This window comes from Meriones unguiculatus, chromosome 9, assembly GCF_030254825.1.
Source record: "Meriones unguiculatus strain TT.TT164.6M chromosome 9, Bangor_MerUng_6.1, whole genome shotgun sequence".
NCBI classification, from domain to species: domain Eukaryota; kingdom Metazoa; phylum Chordata; class Mammalia; order Rodentia; family Muridae; genus Meriones; species Meriones unguiculatus.
In genome coordinates, this window is record NC_083357.1 from 98,778,144 (window position 1) to 98,786,096 (window position 7,953).

At 37.6% G+C, this 7,953-nt stretch overlaps 1 pseudogene; it reads right to left on the bottom strand.

Moving 5' to 3' along the window:
• Window positions 1–255: 255 nt before the first annotated feature.
• On the bottom strand, window positions 256–1,133 carry LOC110557267 (small ribosomal subunit protein uS2-like; annotated as a pseudogene).
• Window positions 1,134–7,953: the final 6,820 nt, after the last annotated feature.

Sequence of the window (7,953 nt, forward strand, 5' to 3'; positions counted from 1 at the left end):
AGAAGCCATGGAGGAATGCTGCTTATTGGCCTGGTCTGCATGCGTTGCTCAGCTTGAGTTTTAATTTGTTTCAACATTTTTAATTATAATAAACTCAAAGATTTAAAATATGATTACACCATTTTCTCACTTCCACTTTTTCCCAACCTCTCCCATGTTTTCTCCGTTCTTTCTTTGTTCTTTTTTCCCCCAACTTTTAGGAGCTTCATTTTCCTTCCACCATTTCTCCCTTTGCTCAGATTTCTGCAGAGTTTCTCAGGACCACTCAGTGGTGGCTCCAACCCATTCCATGGCCTGTGGGAGCGCTGTGGGAGCTGCTGACCAATCCTCAGGGGACGGCTGGGCACTCCAGTCTTCAGTAGGGAGCTCTGGATGCGTACAGAGGGCACCTGCATACCCTCAGACCAGTCTGCCACCTCTGGCTGAGCGGCAGCGAACTCAGGAGCTGGCGCCGTCCGTTTGCCCTGGAATTCCTTCTTGGTCACGGCCTTCTCAACAGCAGCCTGCTCCTTCTTCTCAATCTCCTCTGGGTCTCTGGAGAAGTGAAGATCAGCTATAGCATCCCATAGGTGCTTACTGGAGATAGTACCACACATGGGCAATACTTCCCAGGCCATCATTCACCACATCAGACCCACTGAGTGACCTCCCTTGCTGTTGCATGGGATGGCAACGTCCACATAGCACAGAGAAGAATCTGTGTTGCGCAGAGCGATGGTGTGGTGGGCAGGCTGATATAAGAGGCCTCTGTGAGCGGCCAGTGGTCAGCCCTGGGATCAGTCACCACCAGAAGCCATGGTTCCCTGAAGGCTGCTTAGATCTTGTTAGTGAAGGTCCCGGGTGTGAAGCGGCCAGCAATCGACGCGGCTCCAGTGGCAGCAGCAAACTTAAGTCCTGGAGGACTTGACCCTGACATCAGCAGCGTCCTCAATGGCAACAATAGCCCGAGCTGCAATCAACCGCTTCTCCCAGGTCCTCTTCAGATTTATGATGGAGATAGCATCACTCTTGCTTTTGTAGATGTATTGCTCCATCTGAAAGTAAAGGTTGGTGTCACTTAAGTGGGTTCCTGTGGCGAGAAATTTCAGGACATCCTCCTCCTTCACCTGCAGAACATCAAGGGCTCCAGACATTGGGTAAGTTTCCCCTTTAAGTTACGCCGGGAATCAAGAACAACACCGTATGGACCCGCCCCCAGGCAGCACAGAAATCTGTTCCCTCCTTTCATTCACTCAAATTCATTGACATTTTTCTTTAATTGTTGCAATTCTTAAATATACATCAATAAAACCTTCTTGACCCTCATAATGTTATTTTATGTGTAGGGGTTTAGCTTGCTTTCTTATATACCCAAGGACCACTTTATCAGGTGTGGCACAACCTTTAGCTGGCTGTTCCTTTCTAAATCAATAATTAATCAACAAAATGACTCATAGACTTGACCAGAGGACAATTTGATGGAGGTAACTCCTCAACTAAGGTCCCCAGTTCCCATATATGACCTGGCAGTGTCACACTGATTGAGGACTAACGTGCACAGAAATCAACCAAACCTTTATCTTCCCAGAGGTTTGTACACGGAGACTACATTGATGATCAGCACAGGTGAGCACAGTCTGGATTTATGCTATGGTACAAAAAGTCCTCCTTCATCATTTGGTTCCTCAGATGTCTGCCCCATATACCAATCCATTTTTGTATCCTTATGAAGAGAGACATGTCCTTATGAGCTCACAGAAAAGGTATTTGTGGGCCTGTAAAAGACTGGAGACCATTCTGAAAACTGGTGACTGAAGAATCAAATATTGTTTAAAGTTTTGAAAGAAATAATAGCTTCTCAGCAATTATAATAAAACAGTAAGTATATATGAAGACCTGCTTGACAAAAGAGCAAATGAACTTTGAGAAAAATCTGAATTTAAAGATTTTGATTGTAGACCCTAAAAGAAAACAATCATTTTGATGCAGTCTTTACATCAATTAATATGTTTACTTGTTTGGATGTTGACTTTTTTTCCATAACTAGCTAAATTGTTACTTTGATTTAAGATATCTTCTCTACTGGCCAAATTCACTTCCTAATTTTGCTTCTCCAACAGGATGGGACATGATTACATTATCCAGACACCTTAAGCAAGCTCTAGTTCTATTTCCAGCAAGTGGCAGGACTTTATTCCTCTTTACAGTTGAATAAGAGTCTATTGTTATATATAGATACGCCATATTTTTGTTGTACATGTCGGTGGCTATGAAGACTGTTCGATACTGTGGCTATTGTGAGTAGCACATAAACTGCCATGAATACACAGGTATATTTGTTGTTGTACAGTTAGATTCTTTTGAGTATTACCTAGTTCTGTTTTCAGGCATTTAAGGAGCATCCATGCTGATTTTCTCAGTAACTCCTTCTGTTTATGTTCCCAGCATTCTTGCCTGCATTTACTGCCATTTCTTTTCTTGGTGACAGTTATTCTGACTTTGTTGAGATGAACATGCAAAGCTATTTTTATTTCTCATATGGCTAATTTAAATGAATATTTATTAACCATTTGTATTTCTTCTTTTGAGTACTACCTCTTTGTGGATGGAGAGATGGCTCAGTGGTTAAGAGCAATATTCTTCTGCTTCATTTTAATAATTTGTACCCTATTCTTTATTTTTTGTGTCATATTTTGTATTTGGTGAGAATTCATTTGTGGCTTAGAATGTGGTCTGATTTAGGATGGTTTCATGTGCAGCTGAAGGTATATTCCACATTCATTAGATAAAATATTCTCTCTCTCTGATTTTTTTTGATGATTTTAGTCAGAATGACCTATTTATAGATGAGAGTAGAATATTGAAATTAATCTTTATTACTGAATCAGGACATGATGGAATTTTCATGTCTTCTAGCATTTTCTTTAAGAAGTTGAGAGCTTCAACGTTTCATGAATATGTTTTACAAGTGTAATAATGTCTCTATGAATTGTTTACTAGTATGTGGTGGCCATTTTATCTTTTCTGACTAATTTCGGCTTGAAGTATACTTTGTCAAACATCATAATTTTTGTACTAACTTGCTTCTGCTTCAGTTTTCTTGATAAATTGACTTTCACCCTCTGAACCTCAGTCTAGGGATATCTTTGCCAGTGGGTGTATTTCTTGGTGACAGGAGATAGTTGTTCTTATTTTTAAATCTAATCAGCCCTTCTGCGTCACATCTTACTGAGTTAAAACCATTACATTTCAAGTTAATATTGAGAAATGGCAATTCCCATAAGACTTCTGGTTATTTTTCTGGTTTAATTGGAATATTTTCATTTTTTTCATCATTGGTATCCTTAGGGGTATGCTTGTTTATTGCGCTGGCATGAGAGTTTCTTTCCTCATTGTCCTCAGTTTATCTTCTTATGAAATTTATCTTTTCCTGTGCTCTAGTTTATGACGCTTTCTTCTTCCTCTCTGTTTCATATATCTTTATATATCATCTGTAATGCTGGCTTGGTGGTCATAAATTGTTAATTACTTGGTTTTTTTATTAATTTAAAAGAAGACTGAATAAAGCAGTCTTGACTGGCAGGTGATTACATTGGGGGCGTAAAACATATCTTCCATTGTTTACCTGGCTTAGAGAATTGCTGATGAGAGATGTGGTACTCTTCTGATGTTGTTGCTTTCGTAGCTGAGTTAGTGCTTTTTCCTAATAGGTTTTGATGGCTTTTCTTGCTGTTTTACTCTCTTCTTATTGTTGTTATTATCTTTTTATCATTATTATTATTACTACTACTATTTACAGTTTACTCACTTTGTATCCTGGTTGTAGCCCCTCCCTCATCTCCTTCTTACCCCCACCTTTCATCCCTCTTCTTTTCCCATACCCCTCCCCTAGTCCTCTGGTAGAGGACATCCTTTTCCCCTACTATCTGACCCTAGCTTATCAGATACCATCAGGACTGCCTGGATCCTTTTTCTCTGTGTGCTGGCAAGGTCTCCCCCCACAGGGGAAATTGCTCAAAAAGCCAGCAACCAAGTTCATGTCAGAGACTGCTTTTTAACATCCTTACTGCAATAATTTGTAGATGGGTCACTCTTTGCTCATCTCTGTCTGGTATTCTAAATGCTTTATTCTACTTGGATATCAATTTATTTCAGTATATATGCAATATATGTTATAATTTTCTTGAATAGATTTTTTTTAAAGCTTAAATATTTGTGGGTTTAGATTTTTCACCAAACCTATTTTGTTTTGGGTTCTTAAACACATTTACCTCCTTTCTACCCTCCTACCTTAGATAGGAGATTAGTAGGGAAAAGGGCTGTAGAACTCTTTTATCTACTACTTCCTGCTGATTAAGATCGATGGGTCTTTAGGGGATTACCAAACTCAGTCCAGAGGCCAACACCAAGCAACAACAAGAATCAGCACAACAAAGTCAGAGAAAGATGTAAGACTCAGTTGGATTGCCCTGAGAAGTTGTCTGTGAAGTCAAGTGTCAAAGCACGAAGATCAGTGCAGTGATGTTGATCCAAAAAGGGATCCTCACTGTCTGTGGGCTTCTACATATCTCCTGTTTTCAAAGTCCACCCGTGGATCTTCTCAGCTGGCCAAAGTAATGCCCCTTGCATGAAAAAGCACATGCCCTCTCACAAGCTAGCCTCCAGCAAAACATCAAATGCCCAGCTTGCACCAAAATATCATATGAAAAAACTGAGTCTTCATAGAAACCAGAAACTTCTGCTTCAAATATTTAGTTCAATAACTTTTCTTATTCTCTTAGATTCTTGGCTTTGGTCCATGAAATACACTCAAGAGTTCTTAGTTTCAGTCATGTTAATTCTTTGTCTTTACTGCTGCTGTCTTCCATCCATGATTTTCTTCTGCTTCTTTTTGTAAGATGATGGTTTTTGTTTTTCTGTTTTTTTCTGGGTTCTTTTTGTTTTTGTTTTTGTTTTTGTTGTTGTTGTTTTTTACCATGATTTTTAAAAATTTAATTGATTGGCTTTCATTCCTAACATTTCTTCATTCAAAATTTTCAGGTATGGTTTTGACTTTCTCATCAATATTTATGGCCGCTTCTGGTCTAAATGTCTTATCTAGGTTCTGAATTGATTTCCTTACTTCATTCATCTGCTTGAGTGCTCTGTGTGGTCACTGAATTTGTGTGTATATGTGAGTGTTTATGGGGGGGGTAAGTGTTAATGCACTCTTGTGTGTGGGCATAGGTATGGGCCTCTGTAAATACATGTGTATTTGTGCACAGAGGCTTGAGTTTGGTGTCACGTGTATCATTTCTGTATCATTTTCCACTCTACTTATTGAGACAAGGCCTGTAATTGTCAGCAATTCAGCTAGTCTAGCTGGTTATCTTGACCATGGATCTCCTGTCTCCACTTGCCATGCACTAGGATTTTTTTGCCAGAAATTTCTCATATTTTTTCTGTTTCTTTGGTGATTTGCAAATCTATTGAGACAGGTAAATCCTCCAAGTTTTTTTCTCAATTCTTTTTATTTGTTTACTTTATGTGAATCTCTTTGGTATGTAGACTTTGTGTGGACTTGTTATCCACAGTAGAAATTTAGAAATAATGATTTGACAACAAGATTGATATTCAAATGGAGTAAAAATCACTTGTGTACTTCAATTACACACTTAAAATTTAAGAAACAGGAGCTGAAATGTTAGAATAAATATATGTAACATGTTTGTTTTTAATCTAGGTATATTAAAAATGAAATAAAAAGTGAGAAGAGATTGGGACAAGGAAAAGAGCTCGTAGGGATTAGAGAAAAACATATGTGTTAGAAGAATAAGAATTAACAGTGAAAATATTGTAGAACAGTACAGAAAGAAATATCAGTCACAAAGGCTCATTCAAATATGATGGATGGTTTGCCGTTAGGTGGTTTTACCCCACCAAGTAGCTTGTGGACCATTTAATCAGGATATCTTCATGTCAACTTCAGCTTACTCCTTGCTTCAAGTCGTTGGGTAAAAGAGGTAAGGACCTTGGGGTTAGGAAAGTTTGGAGTGCCAAATGTTCTCTTCTCCCTGGCATAAATCACCCTCTTTCCTTCTCAACTCCAGTAAGGGCTCTAAATTGGAGCCTGTTGTTTCATTTATAAATTCAAAGTTTATTTTTTTGCATTTTGTCTATTATCTAATTTTCAGTCACAAACTAGCCTTTTTTTTTTTCAGATTCATAGGAATGCAGGAATGTACTGTTTGTTTCCAGAATCTTCTCAGTGTTAATGTTATCTTTATGACAGACTACCGAAAGTTCCATGAAGCAAGCAGTCTGAGCTGGTATCGCTCAGAGATTTGTGAATATTGTACCTGCTGAGCCCTGGGAGATGCAAATATTTCAACCATCTTGATTTTGTCAGTATAAACAGGTAGCTGTGATCTCCACAATTTTCTTTCTTAATTAAACGTCTTAGAAAATGATACTAGATTGGATAAATGTTGGCTAAACATGAAAGATGAGGGAATAGTATCCTGAGTCCCTGAAGGTTAGACCATATGCTAGGCCTAATTACAGTCTTCACACATCTTTTTGGCTGTTTGTCTCTCTGCATAATATGTATGTATATGTGTAATTCATATAATGTAAAGGCTGTGAGCATAGTAAGAATGCTATGGTAAAGCTATATTAGTCACTGTTGACAAAACTAAACAAACAAAGGGAGGTCTTCTACTATTTCGTTTCTAAGAACCCTGTGTTCCAAATAATTGAATTTGAAAATTTTCCATAGTAGAATGACTTGTCTAAACTGACCTCCCCCAGGTTGGTAGATGTGCATTTATCACTCTAGTAATTTTCAAAAGTATAATTTATTACTGCTTCATAAGTATCTGAAAAAAAATTGAATTATTAGAAAACAAAAGAGAACAATCTTCATGTTGTAACGTGGCTGTGAAATCACCAGATTCATTTGCACCGAGAAGCTTGTTGTCTGGACTGGTGATGTGAAGTCAGGCATTTGAAAGGCTGCTGAAGGGAAGCGCTTCGTGATAAAGGCGCAGCTGGAAAGAACTTCAAACACTGAAGTATCTGTTCTTAAAGGCTTTCTGTTTCTGATCAGATTTTCTAATGAGAAATTTATGTTTTGTTAGGCAAAAATTTTATGTATTTTCTGTGCAGAAAAAAGGATTTATGAGATATGTAGAAAATATTTACATGTTTACCTTTGTTAGCTAAAAATCATTTCTGAGAGCAAAACCCATTCTGTCTCCCAGATCTCTTTATGAATTCCCCACTGAGGGATATTTTATTTGAGTTTGAAGTAAAGATAGATATGAGTTTGCTGAGAAACATAATTTTCCTTCAGTTATTCTACAAGGTTTGAGGTGCCTTTTGCATTTCTGTCTTTTCAATGTCTCTGAAGAAACTTCAGGCTAAATATTATGGTCAAAGGTATTAGCTACATTGTTTTATTTATGTTTGTTATAGTGACTGAATCTCCTGACCACATTTGATTTCTCCTTTGTCTCTTCCTTAGCTCAATTTTTTTGTGTGTGTTCGCTTTGTGTTTTTCTGAGATAGGGTTTCTCCGTGTAGCCTTGGTTGTCCTGGACTTACCTGGGATTACAGGCATATGCCACTGTTTCTGAATGTTCTTAGCTCTATTTTTAAACTTAATCTTACACATAAATGAATATAGAGTAAGTTAGTTTATAATGGTATAAACAGCAGAACATAGCAGTAGAAACTAGAAATATGGAGAGTATAAAGAAGAAATTAGAATTTCAGTTATGAAAAGGCGAGGGTCTAGATTTACAATAGTTATAACTGAAGAAGTAAAATTTTCTGTCTCAGAGAGCAGCTTACGGCAAGAATTGTGATCTTCATAGATGATGTGGTATGTGTGAATAAGGAGCCATAATCCTATTAGATATAAAAACATCACTATACAAATATTGAAAATTAATATGTTTAATATATGCTCTACTAGTGTTGGTTGAAAAATAA